The 17,475-nt window shown below is 40.5% G+C and overlaps 1 protein-coding gene across 1 annotated transcript in view; it reads left to right on the plus strand.

Moving 5' to 3' along the window:
* Positions 1 to 17,475, plus strand: part of TLR3 (toll like receptor 3) — a 430,042-nt gene that overhangs the window by 312,961 nt on the left and 99,606 nt on the right. Inside the window, exon 7 of the mRNA XM_047855095.1 lies at positions 1,528 to 1,649. The gene's annotated coding sequence lies outside the window, so the exon portion shown is untranslated. The remainder of the gene's footprint in view (positions 1 to 1,527; positions 1,650 to 17,475) is intronic.

Genomic DNA, 17,475 nt, shown 5'->3' on the forward strand with positions numbered 1-17,475 from the left:
AGGCTCCGAGCCATCAGCCCAGAGCCCGACGCGGGGCTCGAACTCCCGGACCGCGAGATCATGACCTGGCTGAAGTCGGACGCTTAACCGACTGCGCCACCCAGGCGCCCCAGGAAACACCTTTTTACATCAGCATTTTTGGTTGGGAAATAAAATAGGCATTCCTTTACCATCTGTTTTTATCTTGAGGATACAATTTATAAGACTAACTTGTTATAAAAGACAGTTTTTCACAAGGAGTATTTTTATTCAATCGTTTTACCCATTCATTCACTTTTTCATCAACGACTGAATACCTCCTTCATGTTGGTACCCAAGTTTGTGTGGGACTGTGGATTTCAAGGTATAGGAAGAGAAGCTAGTGTCCACAAGTATAGAAGGAAGGGACTGACCTAGCCAAAGTATAATCTGTCCTGTCTGTCCTATACCCTCCATTTCATACAAGCACCCAGAGATACTCCATACCCACAGATACTCTTTAAATTTACCTCTTCCGACTGTTAAAAACTGAGAACAAACTGAGGGTTGATGGGGGGTGGGAGGGAGGAGAGGGTGGGTGATGGGTATTGAGGAGGGCACCTTTTGGGATGAGCACTGGGTGTTGTATGGAAACCAATTTGACAATAAATTTCATATATAAAAAATAAATAAATAAATAAATAAATAAATAAATAAATAAATAAATAAATAAATTTACCTCTTCCTATGTCTATGTAATCCATACAAGAAAATGCGTTTTGTAAACTTTCTCTCGCTTTAGTTTCAATTTCCCAAAACTGATTACAGACTTTTCCTTAAGTCTTTGCTTTCAGGACGCAATTGAATAACAGAGTAACTTCTTTTGCTGTGAAACAGCCAAGAAAGTGGGCAGTCTACCTATTGAACCTATTGAATTTATGCCTTTCTAGCAGAAACTGTACTATAAAGTAAGGGAAACTCTAAAGTTTTGAAATATAAATGTTAACTGTCAGCTCCAGGTCTGAAAACAGGGATACAAAACACACTTTTGGTAATTAACCAATGGTATGAAAAGGCAGCCCCTTTCCTTCCTCGGCATTGGTTTACAGTAGTTTAATTCTTTTGAGTCTGTCACTGCTTTTGTCTGTTCGCTTCAAAGCCATATTCAGCTGTGGATTCCAAACACAATGCAACTGGCTGGTGTCTGCTTACTAGAGCCGAAATCCTTTGTTTCAGAATTGCCTTAACAGCTAACCTTATTGGTCTAGATTTACCACCTCGACCTACTTCATTCATTTATTTTCATGAAAACGGCGACTTATGATGCTGATTCACACGAAAGGCACTTGTTAGACCAGTGCTCGGATAAAATTAATTCTTATTCTGATAAATTGTTTCACTCTTGTTAGCTCTGCTGGGCAGTAAGTGGAGGAAATAAAATCCTTCTATCTCTGTATGTAATTCTATCGAGCACAGAGCTCTCTGCTTTAAAACATGCCTTACGGTGCCACTCTCATCCCTGATAAAAATAAATCTCCCCTCAACCAAACTTGTTTCTATCTCCTTCAGACACACTTAAATCATAGCTGCTTGCTGTTGATGCTTGGCCCCCACGAAAGCAAAGGAAGATGGGGAAACAGAAATTGAACTGAATGCGTTTTATTCAAAGCATCTTCCTACTTTGTCTCAAGGTAAGAGGGTAGAGGGAAGTTTAAAGGAGGCAAAGTAGGGTCCTGAGAACCAGGAGAGAAACAAGGAAAATTCAGTGGTATGTGCACTCCGGAAGAAAGCTGATAAAGACCAAAATTCAACAAAAGTGTTATTGAAGGTCAGCGCTACCTTATCCCCCCCTCCCCCCCAAGTAATCCTTTTATGGCTTTCCCTAGATGCGCTCCATGATTTGAAGATGTAGAATACCAAATGAGTTGCATTTATTAGATAAAAATTCATCTCCCTTTATCTTTTATAAAATTACGTTTCATTGAGATGTAATCAACATATAACATTATAATAGTTTCAGGCAGGCAACATAATGATTTGGTATTTGTATACATTGCAAAATGACCATTGATGTGGGAAACAAAGGCAAAAGGAAAAAAACTGAAATTTCCTTACCAACTTAAAGCCCGTTGACAAGTCCTTGAGACAGGTAGAGTGACCTTCCTTTAGGAACTCAACTGCCTCCATGTTAAGACTTTCCTAAGGGCAAGAGGCAACCTTATCTTGATATCATCCCAACCTCCGGGATCCTGTAAGTCTCCTTTAACATTTAAAATTCCTCTGGAAACTTCCTTCATATCTACCTCCCAATATATATGTTAGCAATCATCCTCCAGGCATACAGCCCACTGATATACATCTGAAGGGTCGCATGACTAAGGTTTTAGTAAACAGTAATAAATGGCCATTTCCTAACAATAGCTAGCCCCCTCAAGGTCCTGGAAACCTTGCTTCCAAAATTCCTTCGAGATTTACACTATCCTAACCCTCTGTCAACTTGAAGGTGTATAATTAATTGCTCCTGACACCCCAGTGCAGCTCTTTCCGCCCACGGGTCCTGTCCCTGTGCCTTAATAAAACCACCTGTTTGCACCAAAGACTTCTCAAGAATTCTTTCTTGACTGTTTTCTTTGAACCCCAACATTTCCATGTCAATCATCACGTTAAGTCTAGTTAACATCCACCACCGTACATAGTTACAACATTTGTTTTCTTGTGATGAGAATTTGTATGACTCCTTTGATCTTTAATAGATCAAATATGAATAGAATCAATAAAGCATAAGTCAGCATGAGATAACTGGAGATAGCTTGGCTGGCTGATACATTTCCAGTCGAGATCTAGAACTTTAAAATTGTGTATAAGCTTTTGCTGTGATGGAAAATTACAATACCCATTATATTTTTAACATATTGAACATTCATGTATATCCCATTCTTAATTTCTCAGGGGAGAATCCCACAGTGAAAGTCAATTCCTGATGGAAACAATGGAGCTGATTATTAAATTGAAAACTAAGGGCCAACAAAGGCACTGATTTAATTTAATTTAATTTAATTTTTAAATGTTTATTTATTCTGAGGTGGGAGGGACAGAGAGAGAGAGAGGGAGAGAGAGAATCCCAATCAGGCCCCACCCTGTCAGCATAGAGACCAACCCAAGGCTCAATCCCACAAACTGAAATCATGACCTGAGCCAAAATCGAGAGCCAGATGCTTAACTGACTGAGCCACCCAGGTGTCCCTGCACTGATTTGAAAATTATCAAAATGAAACATTCATTTGATGACACTTTAAATTTATTGATCATAACATCTTAATCTTTCAACCATTCTTCTGATTATATGACCCAAACCCGGAAAATATAAAACAATTTATTTCTTAATTAGTTACTAAGTTTTCACAAAAGGAGAGAAAGGAATGATATTAGGGAGAGGGAAGATGAGTAAAAGAATAGACAAAACTGTTGTCTTTTAAACTGATGGTTTCCAAACTTCACTGGAGTTCTAGAAATTCTTCTGGGGAATGAGGCACATGGGTAGGACAGAAGACGTGGCCTTGACAAACTAGCTTTTTGTCAAACTAGTCAATCAGAATAGCTATGGTTGTATCTGTTTCATAAATTTGGGTTCCTGATAAAATTTCATTTGAAGAGAGAAGTCTGTTGCTAAAAAGAAGGTGGAAAGCCACAATTATAAAGTAATAGTAGCATTGGAATCTAGTGACAAAATACCTGTTCTCCACAAGTATCAGCGTGGCATTAAGCATTATCTTTTCTTCCCTCTGTACTCTACTGGTTACTATATTTATCTTTAAAGTCAGTTCGTGTATACACTGTACCATTCCAAAAATATTTTGAGGCAGCTGATTTATTTCCACTTTGGGATTTCAATTGATCTGAATTCACCTTCTCCACCAAGTTATAAACACATTAGCAACAGATAACCTCCATGCTGAATAAGACAAGGGAATACAACCTCTGGTAACCCAGTGAATAATTGCAGGTGTATAAATCAGATTTTAGACTTGGGTGCTTAGACTTTAAATCATGGTACACAATTTGGTAGCATAACCTCATTTTTAGTAAAAATATGTGAGCACGTGCATAGGAAATACCAGAAATAAAAAACTACCTATTGACATTGGTTATGTCTTGGGGCTTATGGAGACTTTGGCTCTATTATCTGGGGTGCCTCTCTGAAGGAGTTTGAGTATGTTATTTTTTTTAAAACCTTAAGACTTTCAATGACATTAGGTATATATTCACTTATCCGTTCCCCACTGGACAGCAAACAATGAAGAGTCTGCTTTAAGAGGATTTTTAAATTGTTCTCTAACATTTTGCGTTTTCCAATATATATTTTTTCCTGTTTATTCCCTATGCCATACCTTTCATCCCCATGACTTATTCACTCCATAACTGGAATCCTGGATTGCTAGTGTATAGATTGACCTTGCTAAATTCACGTATTACTTCTATGGTGTATAGAATGCATTAGATTTTCTGTGTATCCAGTCATGGAGAGTCTTCAAATAGTTTCACCACTTTCTTGTTTTTCAATTTTTATGCCTTTATTTCCGTCTTCTTTCCTGTTTTTAAATTTTTCTTTTTCCTGTTGTACAGTTTAGGATCTCTAGTGCATGCTGAATAGAATTTGTTAAATTAAGAATCCTTGACTTGTTTATGATGTTAGGAGGTTGGGGTGGACTCTTCAATATCTTAGTAAGTATATTCGATGTAGGCTTTTCATAGGTGCACTTTTCCAATTCTAGGAGGTTCTATTCCTACATGCTGCAATGTTGTTGCTTTTATTTTTCATCCTGATTAGGTGCTGAATTTTGTCAAATGCATTTTCTGCATATACTGACATGATCGTATGATTTGTTTTTTTATTCCATTAGGTGTGAGTTGTATTAATTCATTTATAAGTATTAAACCAACCTTGCATTCCTATGATAAATGCTGCTTAGTCATAGGTAGTATCAGTTTTATGTATTACTGAATTTCATTTTCTAACATTTTATTGAAGATTTTTACATCTATGCTCATGAGACATATTGGTCTGTAATTTTTTTCTTATGATGTCTTTCATGTTTTGGCCCTTTTATAATTATGAAATATCCCTCCTTATCTTCTTTAATACCCCCATCACAAAGCCTACTTTGTCTGATAATATAGCCACACTATGTTTCTTGTGATTAGTGTTTGCATGGTATTTTTTCCCCACTTTTTAACATTCTCAAGCTATTTGTCTCTTTAAAGTATCTTCCATTCAATTGGGTCTTTCTCTTTTACCTGACACTCTCTAACATTATTAGAGTGTTCAGTTATCTTTTTATTTAATGTAAATATTGATGTGGTTAGATTAATCTCCCATCTTAACATTGGTTTTCTACTTCTCCCCTATTTCTTCCTTTGTTCCCTCTTTTCTGCCTTTTATTTATTTTATTTGTTTTTGGATTAATTGAATAATTGTTAGTGTAACATGTTATTGCCTCTGTCGGCTTTTGAACTATTTTTTCCCCTATTTTTCTTTGTGCTCTAGGCATTGCAATACACATCCCAACCTTATTACCATCTCCATAAAACTAATATTGTGCTATTCATATGCAATATAAAAAACTGAAAACAGTATAATTCCATTTACCCCCTCCAGCCCTTTGTGCTAGTTTTTAAATTGTTTTTTTAATGTTTATTTATTTTTGAGAGAGAGACTGACAGTGAGGGGGGTAGGGGTAGAGACAGAGGGAGACACAGAACCTGAAGCAGGCTCCAGGCTCTGAGCTGTCAGCACAGAGCCTGACACGGGGCTTGAACTCATGAACCGCGAGATCATGACCTGATGCTGAAATCAGAGGCTCAACCAACTGAGCCACCCAGGCATCCCTGTGTAGTTATATCATACATTTTACTTCTCTCTTATAAGCTCTGCAGCACATTTTTATTATTTTTGCATTAAACACTTACTTGACTTGTAAAGAAATTAAGAAACCCTATTTTCCATTTTACCCACATGTTTACCATTTCTGGTGTTCAGTTTTTGCAGGTCTAAGTTTTCACCAAGACCATTTCCTTCTGCCTGACATGCATCCTTTAGGATGCTTTGTGTTGCAAAACTGCTGATGATTCATTCTGGCCATTCCCCCCCCCCCCCCCCCCCCGCCCTCCCGAATTAGTCTTCTCTTTCACATTTCACAGTGAAGGAAAATTTCAATGGATGTAAACTTTTAGGTAGACACATTTTCTTTTGATACTTCAAAGAGGTTATTTCATTGTTCTCTGGCTTCCATTTCTTTGCTAAGGAGAACTCAGCCATAACTCTTATTATTGCCTCTCTGACTATACTATGTCTCTTTTATCTGGCTACTTTTAAGATTTATCTCCTGGTCTTTGAATTTACCTATCTGACTATGACATACCTAAGTGAGATCTTTCTTTTTATCCTGCATGGCACCTGCTGAATGTCTTTGACCTTGGGTTTGTCTTTGATAAGCCGGACCTCCGTGTTATGCTGTATGTTCTTGTCGCTAGATCACAGGCACTCTGTTCTCTTTTTTTGTTCTGTCTATACTTCATTTTGAGTAAGTTCTGTTGAGCTGTATTCAAGTTCATTGATCCTTTCATCTGTGTGTCCATTCTGCTCTTAAGCCCTTCCAATGAATTTTTCATTTTAAATATTTTTTAGCTCTAGAGTTTTTATTTGGTTCTATTTTACACTTTCAGTTTTCTACTAAAATCCCCCATTAGTTCATGCATTTTGTCCATATTGTCCTAAATGTCCTTCAATATAATTATTATAGCTGTTTTGTTTTTCTTTTTTTTTTCTTTTTTCTTTTTTTTTTTAGTTTTTAAAATATTTATTTATTTATTTTTGAGGGAGAGAGAGAGAAACAGAGTGTGAGCAGGGGAGGAGAAGAGAGAGAGAGGGAGACCTAGAATCCAAAGCAAGCTCCAGGTTCTGAGCTGTCAGCACAGAGCCCAGTGTGGGGCTCCAACTCGTGAACTGTGAGATCGTGACCTGAAGTCAAATGCTTAACTGACTGAGCCACCCAGCCACCCCATAATTATAATAGCTGTTTTAAAGTCCTTGTTTGCTACTTCCAACATTGGGTAATTGAGACTTTATTTCTATTGCCTGCTTTCCTTTTAGTTATGAACCGATTTTCCCGTATTTATGCATTCCTTGTAAGTTTATGTTGGATTCTAAGCATCATGTACAATATAGTATCATGCACAGTATCATGTAGACACTTGAAGTTCTACTTTCTTCCCTTAACAAGTATACAGTTTCATTCTGGCAGACAGTTAAAACTTGGTGGATATCCTTGATTCTGCGGAGACTTGATTTTAGGTTTTGTTACGGTAGGTCTATTTCATATTTGTCCTTAAATTTAGGCTCCTTAAATTATAGTTCTGAGACACGATCCTTTCTCTTAAAGCAAGACTCTTCTGAGGTTTCAATGGTAAGTCCAAGATGTTTACAGGTTTCCTTCTGTCTTGGCTGGACTTGAACCGTAATCTCTGCCTTCCCAGAGCTGCGAAGGTTTGAGAACCTCTAATCTCTGCTTTTCCTGTGTTTCACAGGAACCAGGAAACTGGGCACTACATTTTCCAGGATCCTGTCAGTTAGGTTCTGGCTTAGATTTGGAAAGGCAATAAGGGAGCAGAAGGCCTTTATTTTTCCCTGGGTACAGAGATAAACTGTGGTTTGGTAGCAACCTCAGAGCATCCCTTGGTGAAGATAGCTGTGACTATCGGTGCTGGATTCCTGTAGTTCCTGACCAGGGTGGCAGGAGCAACTTCATAAATCTCTGCATAACAGCAAACCTGAGAGTTAGCAAGAGCCTTCTTTGACTTGTACTTACGATGGCTTTGACCATGCCAAATTCACAGTAAGTCGTTTTTCATTTGAAATAGCTAGAGTGGTTTCTGTGTTCTTGCACAAGCTGACCAGGGCGGGTGCTATTGGTATTCTTTGTTTGCAGGAACATCGTGTACATTGCACCACACTTAAACCATTCCTAAGTCCTTGGCAGTTAATAACATCAGTTGAAACTCCCAGTCATTCTGATAAACAAAGGAAGTCTCCTATGTTTTTAGATACCTTATCCAGAAGTAGAACTGTTTCTAATTAGGACCCTCTGGCGTTCTTGATGCCTAAATTAGTGCTTTGCCCTTATTGAGTAAGTGCTCAAGATTCATTCAGTAAAAGAATAAATAATAATACAATAAAAGTTACTTTTGAAAAGCATATCAATAGTCGAAGCTTGTCTAGGTCACATCTCACATTTGGAAAGCCCAGCAGGGTTATCTGTGTTTGCTCCATCTTGGAGGACAATCTCTTCCCTTTTAGCCTTCTAAAAATTCTTCTCACGGTTATAATTTTTTGAGCCATGGGAAAAAGGCTTGTGAACTCTCTATTCTCCTATAGATGATCTGGGGGCTGCCCAGGACCATTACCTGGTCTAAAGATACAGAGCTCACTTTTACGAGTATCTCTTTCTTCGGACACAGTAATTGACAGGGTCAAGTGATGTCATGGGGAGCAGGATCCCCTGATCTCATATGTGTTGATATGATCCATCCATAAAACACTGTTTTGCAAAAGTATGCTTTGGTGTGCTCTGATTTGTACCTTGTGAAAAGGGTCTATAAATGTGTCACCTTGTCTACTATGGGACAGCAAAAAAAGACTCTCAGCTGTAGAGCACACATTTCTCTATTTCCTTTATATGAACTTAATTCTGGCTCTCAAGTCCCATTCATTGTGTTGGTGAGGAATGATAGTTCCAGTTCTACGGGGGATACTTCCCAGGACTGCTCCAGATTCTGGGAGGTTTTCGTGATTGTAAGGAAATGGACATCAAGGTTACCATGATCACCGCTGACTTCTCTTTGAGTCCCTCTGATCTCTGTTTCCAGATCTCCAATAGGGCAGGTGATCTTTGCTGAAGCTGGGGATCCGGAAGCCTAGAGTCTTGCCTCCCGAAAGCATCGTTTGCTTGGAGGTCTGGCCTATGCCTTCCTTCCGCAGGATGCTCTCATCACATAGTGTTCAGATCTCTCACTTATGGGATATATCATTTCTATCTCTTTGTAAATCCAGGAAAAGAGTTCCTTCTCACTGAGAGGTTTGTTGTTTCAGATTAAAACAACAACTCAGCATCCATTACAAAACAAATTTAATAAAAAAATACAAAAACTATAAATTGAAAATAGGGGTTACAAACTCATGCTTTAGGGAAGCCACAGGGGTCAAATAAGTTAGGAAAATAGTGGAAATGTAACATTTACAGTGAATGACATAATAATGGAGTTGTTTCTATGAGATAAACTATGTTATCATGCTGATAATAATGATAAACCCTAGACAAAACGTAAAAAAAACAATGCAACTCAAAGCAGGCAGAAATTGTTCAGTAGAAGATCTTTGAAAAAAAAAAACAAAGGATATTAAGTGACCTCCGTATTTATCTGACTTTTCCCATAAGGGGGCCTCCCAGTTCACATAATGCAGGAGGAAATCAAGCTCAAAAATCAAGCCAGAAAGGTGAAGTCTTACCATGCTGAGGAGACAGAAATTGGAGTTCAAAGATACCAGAATCACTAATAATCAAGGGGACAAAATCTTAGACAAAAGGGAGCCACAGTTGAAACTCCAAAATCAGCATCAAATTCCTCACAAGTGCTTGGCTGATTCCTAAACTACACACATGTGGGCCAAGCCCCCGAGGAACCAACTAGAAATCAGCAACTGGGAGGCTAAGAGACAAGCAGAGATTTCAGGAGCTGTCCACTTCTGGCAAGACAAAGGAATAAGTGAAAAATTAGAAATCATGCTGAAAGTACACGACAGAGTGAAAAAACCCCACAGTTCTGGAAAAGAACGAAATAGAATTTCTAAAACGAAACACCGCTGAAGAGAAGTTAGCAAAAATGAGGAAGAAGCCTTGAGTGCGGGTATCTCAGCTCAGCAGAGCCTGAGATAGGGAGTGAGTGCTTATGGGAAGGAACAGCATGCAGGCCAGGCCAGGAAGAAGCGTTAGGCATACATGGGTTTCAGGTGATTAAGCCTTAGTTCCATCCAGGAGGGACTTGCACATCTCGAATAGCATAGAGTTGTCCACCTTGAGGGACGATGGTGGGGGCCTTTGGCCCCACAACAACCAGTCATTTTGAGGGGAGGAGGGTAGCTACCCTTCGGAGGAGAGGCGTAAGCTTCCAGGCATTTCCTGGTGAGGTGTCTCTTGTCATCCAGGACAATTCTCCAGAGAAGGCACACCCAGCCCTCACAACAGCTAGAGGAGGAGTGGGCTGCCTGGTACAAGGACATCTGCTACAGAAGTGTGAGGAAGTCGCATAAGATGAAGCAAGCAGAAACAAAGAGATGGAAATTTCTGGAAGAGAAGTTAAAACACAAGGTGGACAAAAAGAGAATGCCCAATGTACACCTAATGGGAGTTTTCGAAAAAAGACTAGCCAGAGTGGGGGTCGACGATATATAAAGATATATTGTTATTTTATTTTTTAAATGTTTATTTCCTTTTGAGAATGCGCATGTGGGGGAGGGGCAAGGGGGGGGCAGGGGATCTGAAGGGATCTCTCTGCAGCCGCGAGCCTGATGTGGGGCCCAGACTAAGGAACCGGGGACCTGACGAACCGTGAGATCATGACCTGAGCCGAAGTCAAGTCAGATGCCTAACTGAGCCACTCAGGTGTCCCTCTTGTTTTTTAAAAAAGATGAGCTGGTTAATGTGGACACTCATGCTGTATAAGATATAAGTATGTGCTGGGTGTGAGAGGGTTTTTTTTCCGAAGTAGAGAAAGGCATGATTATTCAGATTAAAGACACACTGAGTTCTAAGCGGGATCAATATATTCATGTGTAAACTCATGTTGAAACTACAGAAAATTAAAGTAAAAAATAAGATTGTAGACAGGAAGCCAGTTTGCCTACCCAGGGTAAACAGTTGGGTACACGCTACCCTTCTCAACAGCAGAAGAAACGTGGAAAGACCATAGAGTAACATCTTCAACCTGATTAGAAAAAAAATGGAAGCCTCAACTTAACATTCTAAATATAGCTGAAATACTCATTTACGTAGTGAGCATGAAATACTCATTTACGAGTGAGCAGGAGTGAGGATGAACACCACAACAGACATCCAGATCTCAAAGCAGAAATTCGTGGCCGTGGTGCTAAGACCTACGGAATTCCACGATCGGTATCATTCAAAGCAGTGAAGCTTTCAAGCAGCGTTTAATTTCACAGGCTTGTCATTTTTCTGGATGAATCTGTGTCCGCAAATAGCCTTTGAGACACGCAGTATACTAATTACGCTTTGGCTCATACCAACTATTTGTTCTTCGAGAACACAGTATCGTTGTAAAGCCCTATAAGGGAAGCAACCAGGGTTGTCTAAAGTCATCAGTTTCTCCCCAGTTACTCAGACGCTGCTAGGCACCTGGGGGGAGCTCAGTAAACAATTATGGCATACATATACTAAAGAGATGTTTCTCTAAACTTTGGCCTTTATAACTTTCCCCCTTCCACTCGATATTCTTCTTGGAGTTTAGAAAAAATAATCTTCTTTTCTTAATCTTCCACTGTCTTTGGTAGATGATGTGGAATTTATTTACTCTTGAAGGACTGAAAAATGAAATCTTTTCCTCCCTGATAGAAGGAAAATAAACGAAGAAACTATAAAGCTGGAATTAAGAACGCCAGGATACATTTGAATAAGACATAACGTGTTACTCTCCTTCACAATAAACACAGGGCTCTCAAAGTCAATTCCTTAGAGGGCTAGAAAAGTAATATGTGTAAGTGTTTGAAAAGGGCAGATAGACGACTATAGAGAGTACTGTGGCCTATCGTAAGTGCAATAATAATATATTGAAATCTACTTCCCCAGATACTATGGATTAGATATTCTGGAAAATGACTCTAAAAAACCTTGAAAAGAGCAGAGAAAAATACAGTAAATATTTACCCGCTTAGTTGAACATTTAACTGAAGGACCTGACTCTATTTCTAAGTGGTTCAGGAAAGGCTAATGCAGTATAACCCTGGAATTATTTGCTGACACCGGGAAATTAGTGTTTTGTGTTCTAATGCGGGAGCAGGAAGTGGCAAGGCTTTAGGTCAACGCGTGGCAGGGAGCTGGAGCTGAGATTTTTTTCATAAATCTGAAGTCTTTAAGAGATTAGGTTTTTCCTGGTAAAAAAAAATAAAGGATTAGAAAAAAAACAAGCCTATTTGTTGTTAAAGGGAAAGACATTTATCTTTATAAGCTTCGGAGCGGAGTGGGGGCGGGGGGGGGGGGGGCGACAAGAAAACAAACAAAAACCCATGTAACTTTAGGCATGCCCTCATAACAATTTGTGGTTCCCCAGGATCCTTGAAGCCCCCAAATGAAAAATTAAGAATATCAATCTCAGGATTGCTAGTATCTCCAGGCACATTTCAGAAGCAAGTTCGTTCTGGCATAATAGTCCCTCGACTAAGGCCTCCTAGAGATCATTAGGTTTGGGGCACCTGGGTGGCACAGTCGGTTAAGCGTCCGACTTCAGCCGGGTCACGATCTCGCGGTCCGTGAGTTCAAGCCTCGCGTCGGGCTCTGGGCTGATGGCTCAGAGCCTGGAGCCTGTTTCCGATTCTGTGCCTCCCTCTCTCTCTGCCCCTCCCCCGTTCATGCTCTGTCTCTCTCTGTCTCAAAAATAAATAAACGTTGAAAAAAAAAATAAAATAGAGATCATTAGGTTTAGTCACTTAGGTTGGAAATAGCTCTCTTTTAGAGTTTCCTGGAGATGCCTGATCTATCAAATGATGTCCTTGGGCTAAAACGTCTTCAAGGTCACTTCCAACCAGGGCTCTCTGTTTGAAGAGGCGTGTGGCACAAATCGAAGATTATTGCAGATAATAGCACGGTCATCTCAAGTCACTGTAAAACACCAAGTGACCTTTCCCACGTCTCTTGTTTTCTCTGTCAACATGCAGACACATGAACAAAATTTAGTGAGTTCCAAACTAAGTAAGCAGCCCCTGTCCGTATTATTAGACATTTTATCCTATCGAGGGGATGATGAAAAGTAAAATCACAGGATGAGCCACACGAAATCATCATCACGTTTTGCTGAAAACATTTTTGTCCGCCATCCGTTTCTCAGCCCTGCGGAAAATGGAAACAAACATGCGGTGGAGGTTGTTGCGCGCCGAAGGGAGCTCACACACGATCGTTGCCAGGTTCTTGTCATTCTTGCTAAAGCAATGGAAATCTTCGGTGGTGGAATTTCTTTCGCTTCAGTTTCATTAGAGTTGTACAGGCAGAAAACATGTTTCCAATGGATAGAAATTTCAGTTAGCACAGACTCCTGTGAGTCCTATGGAGTGTGAAAATCCATATCTCATTCTCTGCAGCCTTTCTGGCACTGCTGATGGGCAAACTGTGAGTGAGACGTTAAAGCCCCTGAAACTGACTTTTAAAAGATGAAGCTGGGCTGTAAGTACATGCAAAGGGCCACAGACATTTTTTTTTAAAGTGAAAAACCACACAAAACTCGCATCATTTTTAGAAAATTCGAATTTAGAGAAGAAACTGCACACAGATAGCAGTTGTCGCCACCTAGTCTAGAGAAGAGTAGAGCATAATTCTTCTCTAATTGCTTTCAACTGGACAGGTCAATTGCTCCCTTGATTCGTTTAAAAAAGTACCTCAAAACTTTACAATTCGTTCCTGCGGGTACGCGAAGGCATGTTACTTTGCCACTTACGTCATCCTCTGAGCTCTCATTAGGGCCTTGGGAAGGGGAGTGAATGTTGAGGGCACCAAGAGAAAGAACCATTCATTTCCAAACTAATACAATGCAATGCTCGCAGAAGGAGGAGTAGGTTGAATTAGTTGAATTGAACGGGGTTAAATTGAATTGAATTCAATCTAAATGAATCGTTCGCAGGTGATACTGTTGGTTTTTAAACTAAAATATTTTTTTTTTTTCTGGAGAATCCTTGAACCTGTCCTTTAATAAGAACTAAGAAACATCTATCTGTAATTTCTTTTGGGGAACAGTTAACATTTTAAAAGGTTTGATTTAAGAATGGTTTCCTCGGGGTGCCTGGGTGGCTCAGTCTATTCAGCCTCCGACTTTTGGTTTCGGCTCAGGTCATGTTCTCACAGTTCGTGAGTTCGAGCGCCGCCTGGGGCTCTGCACTGACAGTGCGGAGCCTGCTTGGGATTTCTCTCTCCCTCTCTCTCTGCTCCTGCCCAGCTTGCTCGCTCTCTCTCTCTCTCTCTCTCTGTCTCAAAAAATAAATAAGTAAACATAAAAAAAAAGAATGTTTTCCTCAATGCCTATTTTATGCAACATTAGTTATCTTTCATATCCATTATCCTCCATTGGAATCACAAATAAAATAATATTTCTTCCTGCATCTCTTGTTAGCACCTGATTCCACAACTAGACTCTTAAGGTCTAGCTAGTATGGTGGAGACCTTGCCTCTTTTGTTCACCCCTCCAACCCGGGACTAGCTTAGCGCCTGGCATATAAAGCTGCTTCATAACTATTTAACGATGGATTAATGAACTAATCAATTAAAAACTAGAAAAACAAGCTAGTCATAATTCTGTAACGCTCATGGCACCTGAAGGGAAAACTTAGACAAAGGAAGATGTTAATTTTTATATTTAGGCTTAATGAAGCTGGAGTAGATGTTGTTTCTCTCAATATCAGCCTCTCCTTTTAGGTTTGCAGACGTGGTTGGTTTCTTTGGCGTGCACTATTCATTACGGACATCGGTATTTACAACAGCAGCAAACTCATTTGAGAATTTGCCTAGGTGTTAGGGCATCAATTATGTGGACTGGAGCAAATGGGATAGAGCTGAGTTTACTTAGCCTTGACAGTGGGCAAAGTCTTTAGCGTTTAAAGTAGATCTTATATACCCATTTTGCAGATGAAGAGACTAAAGCCCAGAGAGGTTAAGGAGCTGGCCCAAAGTGAATGGCAGGGCTGGTGGGCGGCCAGGCACAGCTGTTCCACAGAGCGGCCAGCAACTGTTCTGCTCAGGTCACCCCCACGCCGTTGCTGATTGTTGAGATTTGGATATTACCTTGGACCTGAACAGAGCACAAACGAGAAAAGGACGCGAACACCCTTGTTCTCCGCAGTATCCTTTTGCCTTTCACTGCATTTTGAGTTGGGAAACCTGACTATAATCCAGGATCTCCTGTATAGTAGCCATATCATATTCTGTAAGGCGTTGATCTCCTCTGAGCTTCTGTTGCTTCATATGTAAAAATGAGGACAAGAGTACCTACTTTATCAGATTATGGTGAAGACAAAGCAAAACATCTTGCGAAAGGTGACACAATGCTCAGCACCTGGAAACGTCATTCAAACCTGAATCTGTCGTAAATCTCATATATTCTCTTAATAGTGTTGGATCCATATTTCCCAGACATCACCTGGAAGTTCATTGTCTAGCCCCTTCTTCAACATCAGACCAGTGGGGATCAATGAAGTCAGTTTTACCTTGTTCACTGTCTCCCCAAAGCTCCCTGCTGGGATTGAGCCTCAGTTGTCCTTAGTGAGTGGCAACTGTTAGATAGCACACACTCGGTTGGTTTCTGAGCCTTCCGAATCCAAATTTCCCCACCTTTCTATGCTGCCTCCTGCGAGTCACCATGTAAAGGACTTGTCTGGTTCTGGTTAAGGAGAACCCAGTTGAAACAGGGCTTATCCTCTTAAATTACCTCCTTTCTCCCAAGCCAGCTTCAAGCTTCTCTCTCCACGGCAGCTTTCAATTTCCTGTGTCCCAGGGTGTTTGGAAGGGAGCATGTCAGAAACTTCTGCCTGGGCCGTATTAGAGCCTCAAGTGGTGCCTTACATCACTGTTTCTGAACATTTACCTGGTGGCTGTCTCTTCCCATGTAACTGGATGTCTGCTCTGTGAGTCATGTGCTTCTTGCTCTTTCTCTTGTGATTCCACTCCTTTTCCACCTTCCATTCCCCAGTTCTAATGTCCCCAGCCTCTGCCCAGAGATGCCTAATTTGCTGCCAGCCGAAGTCCGGCCACAGCTCAGAGATGGCTCAAGGGAATAATGAAATTTGGTACCGCAGCAGGCCTCCAGAGTTAAACGTCACCAAAGACAGTTGAGACCATAGACCTGTCATGTTGAGAAGCACCGAAAACAACTGCCTGGGAAGCACATCCTGAACCAGGATCAAGAACCAGGCTGGACACAGGCGGCATCTTGTTGTAGGCACAATGGAAACCTAGATTCTCCCAACTTCCCTTTGAGAATTTCAGAGGCAAGGCGTCTGGTTTCTTGAGGAGTCCGTTCATTCGGCATTATGTATGAAACATTCATGATCTTAAAGGATAGAATAAGGACCGACATTAACCAGCACCGATTATGAAAAGAGATGTCATCTTCGGATCGGCACACTGCCAAAATAAAGAAAACCGCCTCCTCCTGCTTGTCCTTCACAAAGAAATAACACACGTTGTGTAATAAGATTTTAGGGAACCGCGTGGATTTTACCAAGATGAACCAAAGAACATTCCTTTTGAAGTGTGTATTTTTTTTTTAAGTTGCGAATGCCTTTTTCTTCACGAAGTTTAATGTATGTTGGGATGTGAAAATAGCGTATTTTACCCCGTTATTCACTGTAGCCACGGCACCTTGAAGCTCTAACACACTTGCCTAAAATGCCGCTTTGCTAAAAATTCAATTGTAACTTGACGCATATGGAAAATTCCCAGAACCTAAGCATACGAATTTAAATTGGCATTGGGCCTACTGTGCTTTTATTTATTTATATAAAAAGCTCAAGTCATGAAAATGTTGGCAGAATGATTCTAACATCTAATAGAAAAGGCAAAATAAACTTGTCTGTTGGGTGTTGTCGTTTTTTTTTTTTTGTTTTTTCTTTTTAAAGCCCTTACATTCCTGCAAGATTTGGGCGTGTTTGAAAATTAATTACAAAAGTGAGCAGCTATAAATTGGAAGATGAACAGTTCTAGAGTCAGGAAATCGTGGGTTCCCTTTCCAGTTCCACTTCCAATGTGTGTGGCTTTGCAGGCAGTGGTGTAAACAAGAGAAAACAAACCAGAGCCCCGGACCCGGCATGAAGCCGGAGGCATAGGGCAGCAAGGACTGACCAGTGGCCGTGGCCGGCGGGTCTAGAAGTCTGGCATGGTTTCTGACACCTAGTAGGTGCTCACCGCACATTGCTTTACCTGACAGACAGACAGACGGACCAAACTTATGGTTAGCTCTAATTGGTTACAGACTAACCGAATTTACCACAAGCTCTAATCAGTTAGCGTCAAGACTTAGCTAAGGTAACATAGAAATCCCCCAGAGGTGCCTGGGTGGCTCACTGGGTTAAGCATCCTACTTGGGCTCAGGTCATGTTCTCGTGGTTTGCGGGTTTGAGCCCCACATCAGACTCTCTGCTGTCAGCACAGAGCCTGCTTTGGATCCTCTGTCCCCCTCTCTGTCTGCCTCTCC

The sequence above is a fragment of the Prionailurus viverrinus genome, chromosome B1 (genome assembly GCF_022837055.1).
Source record: "Prionailurus viverrinus isolate Anna chromosome B1, UM_Priviv_1.0, whole genome shotgun sequence".
Lineage (NCBI taxonomy): Eukaryota > Metazoa > Chordata > Mammalia > Carnivora > Felidae > Prionailurus > Prionailurus viverrinus.